The 23,325-nt window shown below is 40.8% G+C and overlaps 1 protein-coding gene across 1 annotated transcript in view; it reads left to right on the top strand.

Annotated features, from left to right (window-relative positions):
* The window catches only part of IL1RAPL2 (interleukin 1 receptor accessory protein like 2), a 371,598-nt gene that overhangs the window by 105,511 nt on the left and 242,762 nt on the right, over positions 1–23,325 (top strand). The gene's annotated exons all lie outside the window — the stretch shown is intronic.

Below are 23,325 nucleotides of genomic sequence, written 5' to 3'. Positions count from 1 at the left end.
CCTGCTGGAGTGACATATTAGCCAAAGGGAGCAGAGAAGAGATCATTCCATGAGTGAAGCAGAGAGTTGTGACCTTAATGGAGTCGTAAAAGCAGAACAAGACACTGTGGAAGTGAGTTCCTGAAACCAAAGAAAGGTTTTATATTAAATCAGGGGCAAAGCAAGCGGTGAAGAATTAAGTTTGAATGCTCTGCTCTTTTAATCAGAATGAAAAGCACAGTTTTGCAATTGATTTCTTTTTTTTTCAAAAATAATTCTAGTTTGGTGACCATTGTTAAAATAAGCTCTAATTTCATGTACTTTTCATTTGTGCTTAAACTTATCTATCATCTCTTGGGATATAATATTCTTATCTAATTATTTTGTTTGCAGAAGTAATTCATAGAATCATAGAAACACAGAATGGTTTGGGTTGGAAGGGACCTTAAATACCATCCAGTTCCAACCCCCCCTGCATGGACAGGGACACCTCCCACCAGCCCAGGTCGCTCCAAGCTCCATCCAACCTGGCCTTGAACACTTCCAGGGAGGGAGCAGCCACAACTTCCCTGGGCAACCTTTGCCAGTGTCTCACCAACCTCAAATTAAAGACTTTCTTCCTAATGTCCAACCTAAATCTCCCCTCTTCAAGTTTTAAGCCTTTTCCCCTTGTCCCTTCACTACACCCCCCTGTAAAAAGCCCTCCCCCAGCTTTCTCATGGCCCCCTTCAGATACTGGAAGGTTGCTGTGAGGTCACCTTGGAGCCTCCTTCTCTCCAGGCTGAACAACCCCAGCTTCCTCAGTCTGTATTCATAGGGAGGTGCTCCAGCCCTCTGGTCATTTTAGTGGCTCTCCTCTGGACATTTTCCATGAGTTCTATGTCCTTCTTATGCTGGGGACTCCAGAACTGGACACAGTACTCCAAGTGGGGTCTCAAAGGATCAGAAGAGAGAAGAAGAATCACCTCCCTCCACCACTGTCTGTGCAAGATCATTCAAGATCAGCAATCTTGAATGATGTTGGCTGCCTCAGGTGTGCTGAAGCTTCTTGGGGCCAGGCAGTGGGGTAATTCACTGCTAAGGCAGTGCAACAGGAATGGCAATTCTCTGACAGCCAGACTCTCCAAACTGTGAAGTCTTATTTTAAAGGTGTTTTAGATCAGCCATGAATTAACAGATGTGTTGTAGGAACTGTAGAGCAGTGTTCATGTTTAATGCTGTGTAAGTGCAGACAGCACACAGAAGGGTCACCATCCCTGGATAGAACTAGATGGCATGTGCTTAGAAACATCTTGGTCACTTAGGCACAGGTAGAATTCACCTTGATCCCTCCTGCTTTACTGTATGAAATTAATTTAGTGTATCTTCCTATGGATTTCTTTTTTCTATTCAGAATGTTGAAAAGATTTCTCAGCTCCTATCATGTTTGATTTTTTGCTTCCATCCAAAATACAAGTGGTCCAGACACATGGCGTAGTGCTTCCAAACCAGCACTAAGGTGATTAGTTTTTCAGGATTTTGAAAGAATCCTGAATTATGAACGTTGTTTGTATTTCAATGCCTTTATTCCCACCTCCTCATTAATAGCCAGGGCCATGAGGATGTTAGAAACATGGATTGTGATGAAATAATTAAACACTTTCCCTAATACAAACCAGCGCAGAAGCTTTCATAACACTACAGGAGGAAGCAGAGTGACTTCAGCAGAGTAAACAACCCTCTTGGTTCAGCTTTACCTCTGTTCCTCCTTCCCTGTGCCACATTCTATGAGGTTACAAGTGACAGGACAAGAGGTAATGGCCTCAAGTTGCACCAGGGGAGGTTTAGACTGGATGTTAAGAATTTCTTCAAGGGTTATCAGCCATTGGAACAGGCTGCCAAGGGCAGTGCTGGAGTCACCATCCCTGGGGGTATTTAAGAGTGGTATAGACACAGTGCTTAGGGATATGTTTTAGTTAAGGATTTGTCAGCATCAGGTTAGTGTTGGACTCAGTCATGAAGGTCTTTTCCAACCAAGGTGATTCTGTGATTAATTCTGTGATTTCTCTCACAAGCACTACTTGCTTTCAGGGCTCTGCTTTTGAGCCTATTACCTTTTGTGTAGCATAGTTATTGAACTGTGTTTTCTCTCTGTGGAAATGGGACCCTCTAACTAGGCAAGCAAAGCCAGTGTTATTTAATATCTGTGCTGGAAAATGTGACAAACTGCCTTCAAGGTAACAACCACTGCTTTAATGACTGTCTGCATTACCAATAGCCACCTTTGCTTGTGATTGCTGTGGGAGAGGACTGTATTGATTTGTTGATCTAATTATTTTAAAACAATGCAAAAACCATAATTATAACAAGAAAATGAAAGCCCATGCTGCAGAGAAGAGAGATTAATGCTTTGTCTCTACTCAGAAGTCCAGGTATGGTTTGCTCCTTAAGAGCAGAACTGATGAGCCTCAGGCAGGAGGTAAAACATCTGGGCTATGGGAGAAATGCAGGATCTGGGCAGTGGCTGGTTGCAGGGGTCTGGAGAGGAGGTCAGACATGAGAGCTTCCATGTTCTTCACCTCAGAATTGTGGGGACATCCTTGGAGGAGATCAAAGAAGCTTGCTGTATACTGAGGACAGCAGTGCCTCTGAAGAACTGCTTGAGAGAGTCCAGTGCAGAGCAACAAAGATGATGAAGGGAGTGGAATATCTCCCTTATGAGGAGAGGCTGAGGGAGCTGGGGCTCTTCAGCTTGGAGAAGAGGAGAATGAGGGGTTCATCAATATTTATAAATATGTAATGGGCGAGTACCAGGAAGGTGGAGTAAAGCTTTCCTCAGGGGCAATTAACAATAGGATAAAGGACAATGGTTATAAACTGGAGCACAAGTGGTTACATATATATGTAAGGAAGAATTTTTTCACTGTGAGGGTGACAGAGCACTGGCACAGGCTGCCCAGGGAGGTGGTGGAGTCATTCCCTGGAGACATTCAAAGCCCACCTGGATGTGTTCCTGTGGGACCTGCTTTGCCAGGGGGGGTTGGACTCAATGATCTTCTGAGGTCCCTTCTGACCCCCAACTTGCCATGATTCTATTAATAGGTAAAGTGGTTGTATTTTCTTTAGCTGTCTCTGGTTGTAGAACATGCCATAGGAAGTCATATATATCTTGTTAAGTACTTGTAATTTCTTCATCATCTAAGAAAAAGGACCCGTGTCTCTTCAGAAAATCAGGGTGTTTGAATGTGAAAAGTATACCTTCAGTAGTCTGCTAATAGCTTGTTGTGTTCTTAATAGTTCTTTCATCTTTGCTTCTTGTAGGATTAATTACTGAAATTCACTTCATGCTTCCAAATCCAGTTAATATCAGTCACTGCCTTTGTGTTTTGCACAGCCCCTGGGCAGGTGCTTTGGATGCATCCTGCTGTAAGGTGAAAGCTACCTGTTCTGGGGCATGTTGGACAGGGAGAGATGGTTACACATTGTCCCCTTAGTGCTGGCTGCTGAGACTAATTGCTTTCAGGGCTCCACAAAAGCCTGATTTCACATCTTCTGCTTTGGGTGCAACTTTACATTGTCTAATAGTAAAGCAAGGACAGAACGTGAGATTGTTCTATGGTGAGAAGGAGAAAAATCAATTTTAATCGCTGGAGTAGAGGGCTGGGGGGGCTGTGGGGTGTGTAGAAGGTCACTGAAGATTTGTAATTGTGCTGCAGCACTGAACCTGGCACGGAGTTCCTGGGAAAATGGAAAACCACAAGCTGTGGAACAAAACCTACGGGTGTATCAGTGCTCTGATGTATTGTTAAGCTAAAGACCACTCGTGAAAAGAGCTGGACTGTGAGTGCTTGAGTTTCAGAGGGAAGGGGAATTTGTTTTGGACAGCATTTTGGACTCAGCATACTGAGTACCTGCAAGATATGGAGAGAACGGGGATTTGGGATAAAACCAGGCAGATCCTGCCATAGGGCTGCTACAAGCACAGCAGTTTCAGTCCTTGCAGACACATCCTCACTCCCCTCAGCATCCTGGTGGGAATCTCACTGGGAATGGTGTGTTTGTACACCTGTGTCCTGTGGGAACTGAGACTATTCATGTAAATATATGTGGGAGTTTTGAAGATATACAGGAAGCTATTTCCCCCTCCTCTCCAGCTATGTGTCTTCCAAAATTATTCTGGTTTTTTAAGGCTTCCCCCTACATTGTTCTTTGCTTTGCCTCTTTTCGCCTTTACAAGGATACGCTGATATTCAGCAAGCTTTCTCACACAGTCTGCTTTTGGTCACTCTCAGGAGTTGAAAGATCCTCATATGTGCTTTTGAAAAGAGCCAGAAACCCAATTGTTTTCTTTTTTTTTTTTTTTTGCATGTAACCTTGCACAAGAAAGGCTGGTGGGGGAAAGTCAAAGAACTTAAAGGGAAATTATATAGCGGCTTAGCTTTAGAAGCATTAGACAGCTTTCTTCTTCCTTATCAAAGAGTGATAATCAACTTTCTTCTTTGTGACAGAAGTAGCTGTAAAATAGCTCTTTCCTCTCCCACCCTGCCTTTTTTCTTCTTTCTTTAAAGTTTGTTTTCCTTGTACATACACACCTGCTCCACTACGTGAGTTGATGGAGGCTCTTTCATGAAATAACCATTAAAAAAGTCTAAAGTTTTTGTTGTCTCATGGAAATCTGCACTTGCTCACTATTTTAATATTTAGCTAAAGTTCTGTTTTCTTTTTGAAAGAGTTTGCACAAATAAGATACATCATAACAAAACTGAGGAGCAAAAAGTATAAAGATTATTAGTTCTTAGAAACAAATTCTTGAGAGTAAATTTTTTATTGAGTGTGTTGGTAAATGATACTAAAGGGAAAGGTAGGAGGTGTCTACTTGTCTAAAACACAGTACATGTTTTGGGACTGAGAATCAGCCTATAGATTTCTCCTCTTGAAAAAGTGTTTGAAAAAAAGGAAGTGGGTTTTTTTGTTTTGTTTTTTGGGGGTTTTTTTTGGAAGCAAAGGTACTGGGGAGTGCTGGAAAGGGTCACTGTGCTTGACCTTCTGTACAAGAGAGGCTGTCATCTAGTCTGTTTTTTGTTTAATGTAGTAACAAGACCCAAATTAAGACAAACCTTGGTAACTGATTTTAATTGAAGTCCAAACTGCCTTAAGGAATTTATATTTCTCCAATGGAAATGGGTTCTGCTGTTAGGAAGTGACTGTATCAAGCTAATTACACTGAGAATGAAAATACTTCATCTCAAGCCTGTGCTTCAGCACTCTGTACCTCATTGATTTTTACTGTATCAAATACTTACATCAGAAATGTAGGGTCACAGGCACAAAATAATCTCAATAAATGACAAAACATTACTATTTCCTTTTTATTAGTAGTAGGGAGACGATTGGACTCAATTACTATTGCAACAAGTAAAGAGCAAATATATTACTCATTGATGTATGGTGGGAGTGAGCTGCTTCTTGGTGTGGGTTAAATGTCTTATTATCCTCCTGAATATTAACTCCTTAAACAGTCTGTAACACTTCTGTGCCCTTTTATCTTCACTGGTGCTATCTCTGATGACCAGAACGTCAGCCTGGATTTATTAAACCACAAGTCCTGTGTGTAAATAGATTTCAAACAAATGAGGCAGATGTATTAGGTGGCCTTTTTTCTGCCCGGTAAGGTCATGTGAAGGAGATAGTCAGAGATAAGCATAAAACATAGCCCTTAGCAAGGAAAAGTGCAGCAAAACTCAGCCCTTCATTTTCCACAATCCTATCTGCTCTCAGTGAGAGGTACGAGATGATCTCCTCTGTATTCCTCCACAGGGACATGTGTTTATTTTGTTTATGTGACCTTTTCAGCTTTCCTTTCTGTTGCATCTTTCCCTGTGAGGAGAGGGTGTTTTGCAGAAGTTGTACCTGAAAAAACCCCCTACATTTAATTTCCAGCTTCTCTTAAAAAGAGTAAAATGTTAGGAGTTGACATCTTAGCTTTCAAAGCAGTAAAGTAAGGTTTCCCCTCTTAACCAGAAAGAGAAATGTGTCAACCTCTGTATTTGTTTCTGTTTGAATAATAACTGCAGGGTTCCTTCTCCCTGAGAGTTGGGGGAATGGAAATTTAATGTAATGCTAAAAGTGGTGGCTGCTTTAAAATATTCTTGCACGCAGTCACAAGTATTTTTATAGAAATGTAACCTGTGTACAGATTTTCAGTGTATTATGATAATGAGCAGTCTTCAGCCTGGACTCATTTCTGTTGCTCAGCATCACCACCTGGTTCTGCTCCCCCTCCCTGACCTTTGGCACCTCCCCTGAATTCTGACCATGCAGAAGGTCAGGTTTGCTGTTCTTTACACCCATGTGTCCTCCTTTATCTTAGTGCAGTAGCAGACAAGGGGTCATCTGGGTCTCATGCTGTAAACTAGAAATAAAAATTACTTACATCCATCGGCCTGACATGTGGGAGAGTAAAACACTGGCCTTAAATTGGTGTTAGTGGCTTCATCTAGGAAAGGTGGGCAGGGTAGCACTGTTTTGCCTCTGTTGTGGGCTGCTGGTGGTTCCAGCTTAGTGGGTGAGAATTCCCCAAAGGTTCATCAGTCAGTCTCCTTTTTCATTACCACCTTTGCCAGGAGAGAAGCTGTCTGTGCAAGAGCTTTGGTGACATCAATCAAGCTACTGCACTGCTACAGTTTATCATCCCTCTTCCAGCAGTCTGAAGTTGAGTGATCAAAGGGTGAGTGGAGGAATCCTGCTATGGAAATGGATTTCCTGCAGCCCTTCTTTGAGAGGTGACAGGGGACAAGTTGGGTGTCCCGAGCAGAGCAAATGTGGTGTGTGTCTCTATACCAGTCAGTACTGGCTGTCAAAGTTTTTCCAGTTCAAGCAGGATTTCTGTTTGCCATCCAACCATTTTGTATTACTGTTTTTGTTGTTGACAGTGTTTTATCTATGTCTTTATCTGATATGACTCCAGGTAGTTTTGTTTGCTCTGGCACATTAACTGGTGTGGGGTTTTGTGCAGCAATTCTTCATCAGTTTTGACATAGATATCTGTCATTTTTATCAATTTTTGGCAAGACCAGACTGGGAGAATCTTAATCACAATATCTGTTCTTGAGTTGCCTGTGTGTGAGCCCCTTCACATGATTTCTGTTTCTTGGTGTCAGGAGGTCCCTGTGTTTCCTGGAAAGGAAGATTTATACACTGCTTGACCAGTTTATTACAATGCTGGTATTAGTTAGGCACTTGTTAATTTGTTTTATTACATTTCAGTGCAAATACCCTGATTGAGATCATGAGCTGGGCTACGTGCTGGGCAAACACAGCAAATAGAGAGTGTCCAAGGGCCAGACACCCAGACAGATCAAATTTTTTTCCATTACAATCACATATAATGAATGTATCAGACCTGGGAGTGAAACACAGAATTCTGACTTCCAGCCCACAGTATTGCTTTTGTTCTTTGCTCAACCACCCTGATTTCACAGAGCCCACAGGCATCATTCTGATTTTAATTAGCAAAGAGGTTTTCTTAACTGTTCTGGTGTTCTGTGCTATAAGCTTTTCTGTTTTGGTGAACCAAAACCTTTTTGCCTTGGTTTCTGTTGGAGATGGCTCATAAAATGTGTGTGGATGGGTGGGTAGAGGGCACGGCCAGGTTTGGTACTAAGGCTGTTTTTACTTTTCTTGACTTACACTTTTTCAGTCCATTCAGAGGTTCATATAGGCAGCCCCTCTGGTAAAACCAATGTGTCTAATTTTTCACATCCTCGGTGGAAGGAATTAATTGGTTTGAGGCTCTGTCTACCAAATCAAGACAAAGGAAAGCAGCTTCCCAGGGTGGGTTGCTGGCAAATCCTGTGGGATAAGGGATGCTTGCCTTGGACAATACTCTGTCAGATTTAGTAGAGAGGTAATGATTGTAGCCTGACTTGATGAAGCTGGACATTCACTTTACCTTTTTAATTTGCTTCCAACAGTTGTTGTATCCTGCAGTTATTTAGCACTGGGAATAATCAGGCTAATGATCCTGCTGTTTGCTTTGGGCTTCTGCAGCACATTTAAAGGTTTTGTCCCACTAGCAATAGTAGTATTGCTGCTCTGTCTGTCTGTGTCTACTTCCTTAGATGTGCTGCTGCTTGGAAAGAAAGAAGAGTAATAATGTGAGACTTTCTCATGCTCCTAAAGCCCTCGTTCATGCCTCCCTCACCTGCTCCCTTCATAATTTTGTCTGGAGCTTCTTCAGATTGGTTTCGTGTCCATCTCCCTCTGTTGTTTTCCCTCTGAGAGGACACTTCAAGAATAATGGGAGTGTTGGAGAAAGAAAAAGCAAAAGTGGGAGGTGAGGCTAGCAGTAAAGAAGAGGTTATAGAAGGGAGGGAGAAGATGGAGCAGAACACAGCATGAAGTGAGTGTGAAAGTTTCTTTTTGGTTTAAATAGTCTAAACCTATGACTTTTGCCATAATTCTAGTCTCATGCAAGTACTTTAGTGATTTGGACAAACTCTGTGAGTTTGTGTATGAGGAGCGTTTCTCTCTTTTGTTCTAAGTTATTATTTGGAGAGTCCTAATTGAGCTGTGATTGTGCTGTAGGCTAATAGCTATCCAAGTTATTCAAAATCACTGGGAACAATTATTTGAGTATGTTATTGCTTTATCTTCATTACTGCCAAAATCTGAAGGGTACTATTACTGTAAGCTGACTATAATAAGTTGTGTCTGATTTGCTTTTAATTAGGGAAATGTTACCTCCTGAAATACTGGTTAATGCCAATTAAAAATATTGTGAGAAATGTCTGATGTAGTACTGTTGGAATCCCTCTCTGTCTGAATAAAGGGAGGGGGAGAAAATAAAGAGAAGAAAGTTTTTTCTTGATGGTTTTGTCTCCTTTACACACTTATAAGTGTCCAGAGTGACTCATGGCTGCTGACAAAGGTTACTCTGGGACAGTTGTTCCTTAACCCTTAATAACTCCTCCTGTTCAAGATGGAGCAGAACTGATGGGTCTCAGTGCTCTGTTGAGCAAAGTTGTAGGGGAGCACTGGGGTTTCTACATCAATCCTGGTAACAGCTTTCAAAGCCCCAGAAAGTGATGAAGCAAGAAACTATCACCAGGGTTGAAATTTAGTTGTCTTTGAGGGTGCTTGGCATGGCTGGTGGGACTTTTCCATGTTGGACATGATGTTTGTGGTTGATGGGCTCTTGGGGCAGCCAGTAGGAGGTGGGAAGCAGAATTCTGGAGTTAAATACAGTAACTTCAACAGCTGAAAATGACATGTTTGACTCTAGCAGGGTGATCTTTATCCTTTAGAAACAGCAGGCTTCATATCACATGGCAATGGCTTATGTAATAATCAGTTGAAAAAGGTAAACTCTATGTAAGGAAAAAAGCTGGTGTGCCATTGTCATCATTTTTGCATGCTATTTGAAAGGCAAATTATGTTTCAATAGTCATTTTCTCTATTCCTTGCAGCTTTCCTTCCTGGCTGTCAGTACTGGTTCATTAAGAGCTAATATAAGATTCGTTAGTGTATCCAAGGAATGGACCCCTGAGCCACTGATTGAAAAGCAAGGTAGAGAAGGCCAAAGCTTTTAATTGGAAGCATGAGAGCCATTAATCCTTTTGGTTTTTTTCAGACAACAAATTGTTGTTAATATGAAAGAGGGAGAAGGGAGCACAAAGCATTTGCAAAGAAATCCTTCAGCTCCTACCACCCCAGCCCCAGTGAGTGCAGGATAATTCACCAGAAGAGGACAGTTGTGACAGACCAGAAGTACTCTGAGTATTGCAGAGAGTAAATATGATGGTTTGGAAATGAGCAAATGGCAGATAATGCACACTTGTGACCATTTGCTGGACTCAAAGCAATTTTTGGTACCGACATTTATGTTTTGAGAAGCATTTAGCAACATCTTTGGAAATACTTTTGTGGACAACTGGCAGCCAGGAAAAAAATGGGGAGATGTGCTTTTGCTTCTTGAGTCAGCCCTCCTTAATGATATTGAATATTTGTCACGCCTTTTAATTCAGGAAGGACTGGAGCACCTTCCTGAGCTCCTGACTGTGCAGGAGGAGAGCAGAGTTACTCTGGTTATTCCAGAACAAGCCACCCGGCAGCTTTTGAGCAATATCTTTAATAAATGCCCCATGGGGCAAAATGTTCCTGTGGGTCTAAGACCTGCCCTGTCCTGTTTCAGTTCCACCCTTGACACAACACTCTGTGCTGTGCTGTTTACTGTCTCTCTTCTGTCTGGAGATCACAGTTGGGATGGGCAGAATGGTGTCAGTCATAGCTGGGCCTTTAAACATTAACTCCTTACAAATGTTAAATCCTGATGGGGAGTAACATAAGGGACTGAACATTAATGGTATCTGGGGAAATGAAGAGAATCTGCTCTCAAGGTTCTTAACAAGGGAGCCCACAGGAAAAGCAGCATTGAAAGAGAATCCTTAAAATATCTGTAACAAATAAATTGCTTGTATGTGGTGTGTTGGGTCAAAAACCTGAGTTTTGGGCATGGCAGGGAGATCCATTTGGTAGTTCATCTCTGCAGACTCTTTTGATTAAAAAGAAAACAGAGAGAGAACATATAAATATATAATAGCTTTAGATCACTGGGTTATTCTATTATTCATATCCATATAAACCCTTGCATTTATTTTGAGAGTGAAAACCAGAAGGGATTATTTCTCCTAGTTGTTTTTTAATATAAGCAGTGGAGGAACAGTGGTAAATGATCTTTGTTTTGTATTCTTTTACAGGGTTTGAAGTATTCTTTTTCTTTTTTTTTTTTTTTTTTTTTTATTTTTTTTATTTTTTGAGTACTTTGCTAGGTCAGTTCACTGGCAAAAGTTTCTGAACAACAGCACTGACCTTCCACAAATGGCACAGAATAATGGTGGGAAAGAACTTTCACTTTTCAAATCTTGTATTCCTAGTGGAGAGGAACGTGCTGTGTTGTAACCTTGAGGACAGGTCAGAAATTTTCCCATCCTTTTGTAGACACCTCACAGAACCGTCATGGGCAAAGATTATTCACTGAATAACAGCAAATACCAATAAGAGATTAATTTGGAGCCTGTTAGCATTCATGCTGAAAAAATGAGATTAATTAGGTAAATTACTCAGTATGAATTATTTGCTTAGATCCTTGTAGTAGGATGAAATTTCCTGCTGATGTAGTTCCACTGACCTCAGGAAAGGTCAGTCACTGCAATAGGGAACTTGGCCTATTAAGTCTTTATAACACAGTATTGACTCATATTTAGCACCCGTTTTTTTCCCCCCATTAATTCTAAACTAAATGCCTGGCAATAACAATGACATTGGCACTGGGTGATTTGCCAAGCTCAGAAGTGTGTTCAGCACCAGCTGTCCTCATGCTGGGCTGACCCCGCTGCTCTCAGGCATTTGCAGCTTCCAGAAGCCATCTCTGTAGAGAGGAATTTGCTGTTAAACCTGAAGAATGAATTTCTCTCCACCCAGGCTCCCCACAATGTTTAGTTGTTACCTAAAGTTACCCTGGCTTGTATTTCCTGGGCTGTGGTGCTGTCAGGGCTCCTCTCCTCCTGGTGCTGCTGGAGCAGTTCAGTAACACTTGTGGGGACGTAGGGCACAGCCTTGCCTCTGCCAGGGGAAGCCAGGACTTGGGACACGTGGGTGCTACCACCCATTCTGTATGGTTTTGCTTTTGTATAAGCAGGATCTTAAAGGGTATTTCATGTTACTTTTCTACACATGAAGTATGTAGCTCTGCATTTCACACACTCTGGTTGCAGCATCTGAATTTTAATCAGCCCTTTCTAACTGCTGCTACAGGCTTTGGTGCTGCATCAAATACCTCCAGCTCCCTTCTGAAAGTTTTCCCCTCTCCATTTCACTCATCTCAAATAGTATTTAACAAGCTTTGCTAAGAGAGTGTAGTGCTGAGCTAAAATACTTCTGTTTTTGAAGTGACCTTTTGTTGAGAGTGCTTCTTTCTCTGGCTTCCTGAGGAAACAGCCTTTCCCTTTCTCATCCCTCCAGTATATTTATATGCCTACTTACAGCTTTATATGTTTACATTTGAGTAATCAAGTCTCAACATAAACTGCATCTTTGGAGTGTTGTTAACAAGGTGCTAAGGGGACTGATTTAGAAATTTTTGAGGTCAAGTGGACTCTTTCAGTCGATCTCTGTGAGCCTTGAGTAAGATTTATACAAGTGGGAGAACACTTAGTAACTCCTTGTCCACACTCCCTGTCAGTCTGAACTCTGGTTCTCTTGGAATATGGTAGAACCCTGTCCAGTTTTCTAGGAGAAGTTACTGCATGGCTCTTGCAGCTTGGAAGAAATAATTCAGAATTTGTAACTGAGTAGTTACTCTGGGAATGCTGCTAATTTGAATCTTTCCGTATGGCTCTTCTGTGATTTCATGAAATTGTCTCCAGTTGATACTTAGCTTGAGCTTCAAACTTCTATTCAAACAGCTCAGGGAAAATAGCCTAGAGGTGGAAAATTGGCATTTTCTTAATTTTGTAAGTTAACTTTGTCTGCTATGTCATTCGTTGTACATAAACTGTAGAAATCTCTCTGAAGAGGGACTGGCTGCATTATTGAAAGTCACAGGGTTTAGCTCTGGGAATATTGAGGAGGAGGAGGAGGTTACATTTGGGAGACAAGTGAGCAGCAGTGCCAGCCCTAGCAGGGAATGTGCATGTATTCCTGCATGATTTAAATCTTTGGGCAGAACCACAAAATCCATTGAAACACAAAAATGGAATCTTGGTAGCACTTCCATGGTGATGAGCCCATTCTTCAAGACCTTGCTCGTTCCTGCCAATGACTGAGTAAATGTGAGGAATAATATTTTTATCAGGTTGAAAAGAGGACTTGTCACATGAGTGACATGAAGACAGAGACAGCCTAGGGTATTCTGTGTTTCCTTCTCCCCCCCTGTGTTGATATAACTAAAAAAAAAAAAAAAAAGCCTAGTATTTACCTCTGCTGACTTCCATCACTGAGCCTGTCTCGGAGGATGCAGACAATGTTGTTCAATTAGGATAAGGAAGGACTCCTAGACTGCCCCTGTAATCATTACTAAAATTTTCAAAGCTATTTCCTCTAAAGTGCTTTGAGACCTGGCTCTTGACAGTCAAGTTAAATATGATGGAATTAATTTTGTAGATGGCCTCATCATAAAAAGCAAGATAGCATCAGCTCTATGAAGAGTATTCCAGTTAGTATGTTAATTTTAATTATATGGGGAAAAAGATCTGTTTTACCCTGATAAGTTAGTGCTTGTCATTCCTTTAGATTTTCTTGGATGTTCTCCAGAGCAGGTAGAAGGTTAGCTAATTTTAACATGTGAATAGAGAGTATTATTAATACCCTCTCCCCAAACAAAACTGTTTTAACACTGCTTGGAAGAGAAAATTATAGGCTGCGAACAAATGATACTGTTCACACCTAGATGTTACATGGGCCCTTGAATAAAAATGGTAACTGCTTTCTCTTGTATTCCCATAGCAACAAGAAAATAGTAACAGTTGTAAAGTGATATATCAGTGACATTCCTGCTATATCCTCCTGTGGATAGACTTTCTCTTCCTCTCTGCTGCCATCCAGCAACTTCTCTCCTGTTCAGAGCCTCTCGAGCTCAGAGCTTCTGCAGGACAGTCACAGGTCTCTGTGGGCCTCTGGATCTTGAGGCTGTTTCAACAGGACCTGGTGTCTGCAGGCTCACCAACCACATGAGATGATGTTTCCAGACCTGAGAGGAGTTTTTTGGTAGCTGCAGGCTGGAGATGAGTCCCTAGGTGCAAGGAGCTTTCTTCCCCTTACAACATCTGTGCTGAACTCCCCACTAAAGCCAGATGTGTGGATGCAGAAAAGCTTACTCCTATGTGTTGTTTCAAATTGTCTTGTGCCTTGAAGGGTGTTATATTTACTTATTAATGAATGTCCAGTACCTTGAGCCTTATGGGTCCCCTCCAGTTTGAGATACTTTTTGATATGATGGTCTCACAGAGGTCTGGTTTGTAATAGAGATGCATTGCCTTAGCAGGTGCTGTTAGTGTGCACCTTTTTGTTTTCTTGTTTGTATTTGTGGATAATTAATGTTTGATACTATTTCAGTCTATGTTCTTGGTGAGGTAGATGATTTTTAAACTAAAGAGGCATTGGAAATATTGGTATTTACAATGTTTCTAGAAAGGTGTCAGCTGAAAGGGGAAGCTTCACTTCCAAATTCCAATAGTTACAAATTTATTTTCCTCCAGTGTAGACAACATGGAAAAGTAGAAGTTCATTATGAGATACAGATATTTCATCATGGAATTATTGACACCAATAAAACAAGAATGTCTTGTTTCAATTTCTATTGTAGAAATTCTGACTGTATAAGAAGTGAAGTGTTTTGGCCACCTGATAAACTGAAAATGAAGTATATTTGACACTATCAGAATACAGGGATTAAGAAAAGAATTTTGTTTGGACAGATCAGAACATGAATTAAAAAAAATTAAAAATGTTGTTGGAAGCTGTGGATTTTTTATTCAGCCTGAACTCCTGACATTGATATCATGTAAATCTAAGTTCCTCAGATGGATAATGCCTTGTGTCAATTTTGCAACCTTCTGATAGTGCTGAACGGATCCTTGATCTTGCTTTATGAAAGAGACTGAAGAGTAGGTTTTGATTTATCTTTGCTGTACCTTTTATCTTATTGTCTGCTTTATTTTTGTCATCTGTACTTTGCTTTTGCTTCTCTGATCTAAGAAGTCCAAACATCTTCAGTCTCTGCTGATACAGAAGAATCAGCATGACCTTAATAATTTTTATTGTCCATCTTTGAAACTTCTAGAATTCTGCCACCTCCTTTTGGAAGTGATGTGACCCAAATTGAATAGGACACTTCATCCTTTTTTATGTGCTCTCCTCCCCTTTGAAGCACATTTTGAACTCAATATTCTTCTTTCTTTCTTTGTAAGAAAATGATACATTCAGCTGGGCAGAGACAGTATCTGTTTTGAATGGGCAGGTTTATTTTTCCTTGCAAAGACTTTGGGCATGTCACTTGAAATCAAGTGGAAGACAGTGCCAGTAGCTTGCAAGTATTGTACCAAATGTGAGAGTACAAGTTCCTTTTGAATAATGTATTATTTATCCTGCATTAAGCTATTAATAGAGTGAAGAGTCTAAGATTGCCTAGGACGAAAGTCAGGAATTCGGTTGGAAGGGAAAATGCTTCTGTTAAGTGAAACTTTAAAAATATGTTTTCTTTGACCCACATTTTTGAGAATTCTGTTGCTGTTTTGCCATGGATTTCAGTTATTTTGGGGAGCTAAGGAGGACTGTTCATAGAATCTATTCCATATTTCTCTTTACAGCCTAAATCTCCTTACTAGCCACAGCAAATGCATACAAGAGGCCTGGCAAAAAAAAGTGTTGCTGGCCTCCTAATGGACAAAAGAGTAAGTGAGAGTTAGAACTCTCTTATTTTCTCAGTGTTTTAAATTTGGAACTACCCATGATTGGCCAGTGACATGGCTTTTTTGGTTTCCAAAGCAAGAACATCTCCTCTTGAGTTAAGTGCTGAGTCCCCTGCAGAAAGCAAATCCTGCAGAACTGGGCATGCCTTGCAAAACCCATCTTGCAAAATGTGCCTGATGGTGCTGTGTTCCTCCTTACTTGGTTGTACTTCTTGTTGAAACATGTTCTGCAGAGGCTTTCATCTGACCCATTCTCAGTGCTGCTTGGCTGAAATGTTTGTAGAGGTTTCACACTGAAGTTAACAGGGAAGAGTGAAGATGAGCTGAAATGAAAAGGTTGAAATGAAGTTTTACTCACAGTGGTGACAGGGAGTCTGCCAGCCTGGAGTGACTCCGTGTTCAGCTGAGGGGCTTTGTCAAAATGAGCCTGAGGAGGATATGAGGATCCAGACACATTTATGGGACTGAACCCTGAGAAGTATCAAAATCCTGTGCTTATCCTGTGATTTATCTGGTCAAGTTTCAGAATGCTACAAAGCTGCACTAATTTTTCTGTACCATGATAGTGAGAAGGACAAATGATATGATACAGCAAATATCCACTCATCCATTTTATTCAGGTATACTTGTTTTTAATGGAAAAAAGATAAAGACAGAATTGATCTTTTCTTTTTCATTAGGAGCTGTTAAGTATAAAGAATTCGCTGTGTGTCTTTTGATTTGCTTGGTTTTAAAATTTAAATTTATTTAAATTTAAATATTGAAAATAACTGGATCCAGCAGCGTGACTGATGCTGTGAGAGCAGTGTCTGACAGCACCATTGGACTTGTTAGCTGAACAACTAGTCTGCACCATTGACTAACCTAGTTCTGGGAGCTTTAACTAGTCTGAAAGGACAGGAATGGAACTGTGAAAACTGTCTTGACACTTGGTCATTTCCTTTTGATGCTAATGGGGTTAACATCCTTGTCTGCCATCATGAATTAGAAATTTTCATCAGTTGGCTTTTAGCCCACAGGGCTATTAAATGGAATGATCAAATGCAAATGAAGCCCCAGTAAGGTCTCTTGAAGTTTTTCTCTGAGTAAAATAATGGCACAAATGTATAAGTGAAAATGCAGATCATTGGAAGGCAGCAAAACCAGGAACCCAAGGTAGTGTGAGTGTTAAAAGTTGCAGTCATGGCAGGTAAATGATCTGCTGGCTTTAATGCTGTCACCCTAGTAAGAAACTGAACATCCCTACAGGACTTGAATATCTGGTATCCAGTGTCAATCCTATGTTGTTTCAGAGTTATCAGCTGGAAGAGCCACACCAGGTAGTTTTTAAGAGACAAAAAGATACTATGAAGATTTTTAAGCCCCAACCAAACCAAAGCTGTAGAACCTGTGTTGTTCTGGCAATTGGTAGCGTGGGAGTCCTTTCCTCAGAATCCTGAGCTGGGCTGTGCCATGGAAAACAGCTAAAGGAGTTTACTCTGGCTTTGGGAGCTGGACTTTGTAACAGCTGCACTTTCATCAGTCTGATGAGTTTTGATGTAGACTTGGTTAAAACACTCACACGTGTGTGTATAGAATTGGTTAGGTTGGAAAAGACCTTTCAGGATATTGAGTCCAGCTGTAAACTTAGCTCTGCCTGGTCCACCACTAAACCATGTCATACATCTACGTGTCTTTTAAATATTTTCAGGGATGTTGATGCAGCCACTTCCCTGGGCAGCCTGTCCTAGTGCTTGCCAACATTTTTGTGAAGAAATTTTTCTGAATATCCAACCTAAACTTCCCCTGGCACTTCCACACACAGAGTGTTCAGCTGTACAACGTTAAATGAAGATTAAGAATCTGCTGATGCAACCCTGGTTTGACAGACTTTGGCTTGTGCCCTGGTTATCTTCTAGTGCCAATCCTGTTTTATGTTTCTCACTTGGTATCTTATATGCCACAGAAATCTCAGGTAAAATAAAACACCAGCTTGTACTTGACTAAGTTCAAATGTTTAACTCTGCTTTTGCTTTCCAGGTGCCTCTTACATTTATTAAATAATTCAGTCTGTCTTGCAGGGGAATGACTTGTTGGGTTTTTTTTTCTTGAGGAGGAGGTGTGTTTGTTTGTGAGAGACAGTTTATTAACATGTCATGTTCTAGAAACTAATCCTATTACCACCATTCCCCGTAGAAAACAAGCTCAGGCATTTGGTGCTCATATCACTGCAGGGCTTCTTCCAGCACAAAGGCAGCTTCCATTCTCTGTGGCCTGTGGGTAATCTCTCTCCTGTACTTCTGCCTCTAGGGCACTTCTCAACATTTTGAATTTAGTGTTGCAATTCAGGAAATGCTAATTACCACAATGAAGATTGCTCTTGTATGCTGATTAGGCTGTCTTTTTATCCCTAACCAAAGTGAGATTAGGTATCATTGTCAGAGTGGTTAAACTCAGTGAACTTGACTGATCATCTCAACGTGTCCTGAACATCACTGTAGTACTGGAAAGTTGATGTAGATGACTGTAGAAACATGATGAGTAGGGCTGTATGAATCTTTCATAATGAAGCATGAAATAGGATGCAATTCTCTTGGACTCCAATCTTGCAGACACTGATTTAATGGAACTATATCCCCTGGTAAAAGAAAATTGAAGCCGGTAATAAGTACTGAACCTGACTCAAAATTTTTTTGTCAAAACGTTTTTTGAATTGTTAAAAAAGAAAAAAAAAAAAAAGGTAGTGTAAGTAAAATATATATGTGTGTGCATATTAAAAAACAGGTGTCTTCCCAAGTGAGAAACTTCCCCTTACATTTTGAGTTTTATGATTCAAAGGATTCTTTTGTGATTCTCAGGTGTTAACAGAGGAGGGGAAAAAAGAAAGAGGGATTGATAAGCACAAAAACAAGTAGGTCCTGCAGTCCTAACTTACTAATCAACTAGTAAAGGATACAGGTGTGTCTGAAGTGGTGGGGTTGAAGGTGAAATCCACTGTTCAGCTCTGGAGTTTAAAGGGGATGCAGAGGAAATGTGAAGGTCACTCAGAGGCTTTGGAAGGGCACTAAGAGCACTCAGCAGAGAAAGCAGACAAATTCAGGTGTGATGTGAGAAAGCCCTACAAAATAAGGAATAGTGTGTATGGTGTAGGTAATGAATTCTGCTGCTTGAGTTCTGCAGGCCTGGGAATAAGAGAAGGCTCCATGGGCTGCCCATCAGCAAAGGTAATTCTTGTTGAAGAGAAGCTGGGGTTACTGGGAGGTCTGTAATGTGGAGAGCTCTTCACACTCTGAAGCCTCATGCCTGCTGCCAGTTGTCAAGTTCACAAAAGATGCCTTAAAACTCAGAAGGAGGGGAGGACTTAGTCAGCTCATCAGGGCAGTGGGACTCCTTACTGTTGAGAGGAGACAAAACAGTCATCTTTGCAGCAAGATGAAGCCTGTAAGATTTAATTGCCATTGCTGATGCTTATGGGAGTTAACATCTGGGAGTGAAAGAAATAACTGCTCTGGGGAAAAGGGCAGAGTTATGGTAAGAATATCAGGATGTAATTTGGTTATGCACAAACTAAAAGAAAAATTGTGATTACTTTGGAAAGAACAGTCTTCTACCAGAAGCAGTGAAAGTAGAAAGCAACTACTAGTTTATCTAGTGTATGTATTTGGTGGGTAGCAGTGGTGAAGTTCCATTTTTAAGCATTACCTGTTGGCTTTTGTTTTTACCTTTGCCCAGGCTGAAAATACATATGAGAGATGACTGAGAATTTCAGCCTTCCCTGGCTCCTTCTGGCACCTAGAAAAGAACCCACTTTCAGCTACCTGCCCTTTCCCTGGGTTCATGGGCTGTTAGGGAGAGCAGGCAGGAGACAAGAGTGGAGAGAAAAAAAGTGATTAGCAATACAATTTGGTAACCAAAAATGAATGGTTGTTTCCTCAGTTATTAGTTTTAAGAAAATAATTCAGATTCCGATAATAAGTCCAAGTCTCCCAGCTTCTTATTCTCAACCAGATTGGAGTGAAAAAAATAATTTAAAAAAGAAATATATATTTTGTTTTAATATTTTAAGAGAATGATATGAAAGTTATGTGGATGAAAACATTTGGTCAAAAGAAAACCGAAGTGTCCTTAATAGTATGAGTTTTCTTCAATTTTGTGTAAATAGTTAAAAAATGTCAAACGGACACATTTCAGTTGAACTGTTTGGAAGTTATTAATGGGAAGTATATTCCTCTGAAACCTCTCCATTTTTGTCAAGGCAGCATTTTTTTAATCAGAAAAGTCTGAATGTCAAGTGAGGCACCTTCTGAACTGTGCGCTGGACTCTATTACTAAGTCAAAAAATTGGAATAATAATTGCAAGTGCTCTGTGGTGTCTGTGGGTATTGTGTGCACTTACACTTGCCAGAGTCATCCTTCTCAATTAGGAAAACACAAAAATAATTGGTGAGGTTAAGAGAAACGTGGCAACTGAAGATAATTAAGTTTATGACAGGTCTGGAAGGCTCCCTCTGTGTAACTTCCCAAATAAACATCTTCACCCAGATGGGGGAAACCAGTGGCATCCCTGTATCAAAACCCTTATCCTGACACTCTCCTACCCTGCCTGCCCCGAGTGTCCTGGCCTCACAGTGACACCAACTTTCAGTACAGCTCCTCTGAGTCCCTGTGGAGAGGCTGGGAGGAAACAGCATGGAGAAGGACCAGGGTGTATTTTCACTTCACCTTCCTTTCCATGTCCTTCCTATCCTGCCTGAAGTGTGACCTCTGATGTTTATACAATAGGTAAACAAATTTAAGGCAGGAAAATGTTCTATTTATTTGTTCTTGCTTCCATATCAGTCCTGTTAATAAATAGTGCTTCTCTTGTCAGGGCTTTTATTAACATCTATAAACTGCCTGGTCTGTATTTTAAAAATGACAACAGATCTTGTTATCTTGTTTTTGCTGACCTTTCTCATAAAACTGATGTGACTGATGACATAATAGGTAATAGGGAGAGATGGTGTATTAATATTTAATAGGGATAGATAGATTTATTACTGAGACATGTACAGTGCTCTCACAGCTGTCAGCTGTAATTACTGCCTCTGTCTGAAAGGTACATACATATTTGTGTATTTATGGAATTAAGTTTTGAAAGTCAGGATGATCAAAGTTAAGCACCTAAATAACCAGTGTTTGTCAGAATTAACTGCTACTATTGTAGCATTTCAGAAAACAAAGCCATGTTTCAAGGTTTAGGGAGTTTTAGGTTTGAGCCCATGTAAATCCTTTGTGTTTCATCAGGTGGGTGGATCTTCCTTCTTCTTTAAGTGTTGGTGCTGTTCTTGGATATAAAGCAAGTTTTATAGGAGAACCAGCAGAGCTGTCTCCATATCAGCTGAGGGATGTGAAGTCCATGGTCAGGAGAGCCCCTGTTGACCCAAATCTGTGTCTCCAGGGGTTGGTCCTCAGCTGGGATTTTCATGCCTCTCAGCATCAATTTCTACACGTGTCTTGTTTTCAGACTCTGGACTTCAAACTCCAACTGTGCAGGTGGTTTGATGCACTTGGAGGTAATTCTCTATTACTTGGCAGGTCCAGAGTATTTGGATCCCTAAAGTAGAAGGGAACTCATGGAAGGTCTGAAACAGAAGACCTAAAGCAGATATTATTGCAATTCACGATGGAAATAGATGGAATTTTTCTAGTGGCTGATAAAGTTGGTTTCATTTATTTTTATCTGATGTTCAAGTGACAGATTTTATCAGCCTAGAGGTGCACTTCAAGTATTTCCATTCCAACAGACAAATACTAAAAGCAAAGCTGCCTGAGCTTTCTGTCACTTCTGCTTTCTGTCAACATATACACAATCCAAAATTGTATCCTGTTATTAAATGAGTGAGAACAGTGTGCTGGAAGCATGGTTATGCTCACCCAGACAGCAGAGGTCTTACAAAAAAGTGAAATTTCTCATAACAATGCTGTTTGGTTTTTTTCCCCTTGAAATCCCACTGCAGTGTTACAAAGTTAATTTTAGTTGCTTTTGCTTACAATAGGCACTTTGCAGAAATGTATTGTAAGGCTGAAGAAACAGCTTTTGTGCTTTTTAAAGATCAATGCAGTCTTAAAATAGGAATTGTATTTCAAGGGCTGAGATGTTTCCTTATTTTTTGTGAACAATCAAAAGGACTCCCCAAATCAAATTCAGAGCTGGTGCTAAGGTAGCTTTTCACTGCCATCAGCTCATGATGTCCTCTGCTTGGCTGCTGTACACACTGGGCTGATGAAGACTATTGCTGCTTCATCTTTTCATATGTTTTCTGCTTAAAGACAAGAAAGTTTTAATATATGTAGACTGGCAAAATTTATTATTAAAAGCACTGGCACAGTTTGCCCAGGGAAGTTGTGGCTGCCCCATCCCTGGAAGTGTTCAAGGCCAGGTTGGATGGGGCTTGGAGCAACCTGGGCTGGTGGGAGGTGTTCCTGCCCATGCAGGGGGGTGGAACTTGGTCATCTTTAAGGTCCTTTCCAACCCAGCCTGTTCTGTGATAGCATCAATGATAAACAGGACTGGGTGAGCAAGGCAAGCTGCAGCAAGCTGTGCTCCATGGCCTCGTGCAGAGCCCAGACATGCAGCTGTGGAGATGCAAAAATCACAGTGGATTCCCATGGGATTGTCTTTTTCAAAAGGCCTTTCAGAAATGGGAATGACTTGGGCATCTGTTCTTTGGTTCCCTTAGGTTTGCAGTCCCTGAGTTTCACATTTAAATGGGTCCCTAAAGAAAGCTCAGTCAAGCCTTTTTAAAATTCCTCAATCCCTGATCTTAGTTCTTGTCATCTGGAAGACAGCCCAGACATACCACAGCATTTTTACACCTTGGATTTCTCCTAGTTTAAGACTTTCTTAGGAAATCTTAGTTTTCTTTGCCCAGTGCTAGAATGTATTTAGTACTGCAAAAAAGCAGACCTGATGAATGCTCCCTGGATAAAGGATTCATCTGAAACTATACAAACTTTGGAGGTGGTCATTTCAAGCATCAGTCTTGTATATATTTTTTTTATATATACAAATACATTATTTGTACACATTGCAAATACCTCTCTTGAGATACTGAAAATTGCCAAACATGGAGGAAAATCTCTGTCTTTACACAGATCACACCTTATCTCAGGTGAACTGGGGTATTCCAGGAGAGCTGAAAGCAGAATCTCTGGCTGCTGTTGAAGCATTAGAGGAGGAAAAGCCCACCCTGCCTGCACCCATCACCCTCCTGGGGTTCCTGATGGAGGCTTCCCCCTCCTGGAGCTCAGAGCTGGAGTTTTGGCATCATTACTGTCTGTGTGTCTTAATGTAATTAATGCTGCAATTCTCACACTTGTGTGACTGTATCATTCCACAATATAGCAGCTTGCCTGGAAAGTCTGATGCTTTTCCTGTACCTTTGGTAGGAACTTGTTCTCTACAAAAGGACTGACCCTTCCCAGAAGGTTGGTGAAGTTTTATTTTCATCTGCTCCCCTTTGCTGTGGAAAATGTAACCAATTTCCACAATTCAAGCTTTAATGGTTTCCTCTAACTACTGCCCATCTGTTGTAGTGTGGAAAGATTTCCTACAGGGATGCCTGCTTTAGGAAATTTTTGCCACTGCTGTCATATCAACTCAGGGTTTTCCCATCATCTTTCTGTTGTGATAAATGATTCCTGAATTGACAGCTGTCACATATGTGCTTAGGTAGCAATTGGGAAGATCCCTTGATGGACTAAGGCTGAATTCTTTCATTTGGTCATTGCATCTATAGAATGGAGGAGTAGATAAAAGGTTCTCTTTGTTTTTTTAAAATGAACTATGAAATTTAATCTGACTTCTATAATTTATCAAGGTTAATATATAGCAAAATTCCTTACTGTAGGAAATCAAAAAGAGTCACTGTAATGCACA

This window comes from Heliangelus exortis, chromosome 14 (assembly GCF_036169615.1).
Source record: "Heliangelus exortis chromosome 14, bHelExo1.hap1, whole genome shotgun sequence".
NCBI lineage: Eukaryota > Metazoa > Chordata > Aves > Apodiformes > Trochilidae > Heliangelus > Heliangelus exortis.
Note: the sequence above shows the minus strand (reverse complement) of the source record. Positions and strands in the feature narration are given on the sequence as shown.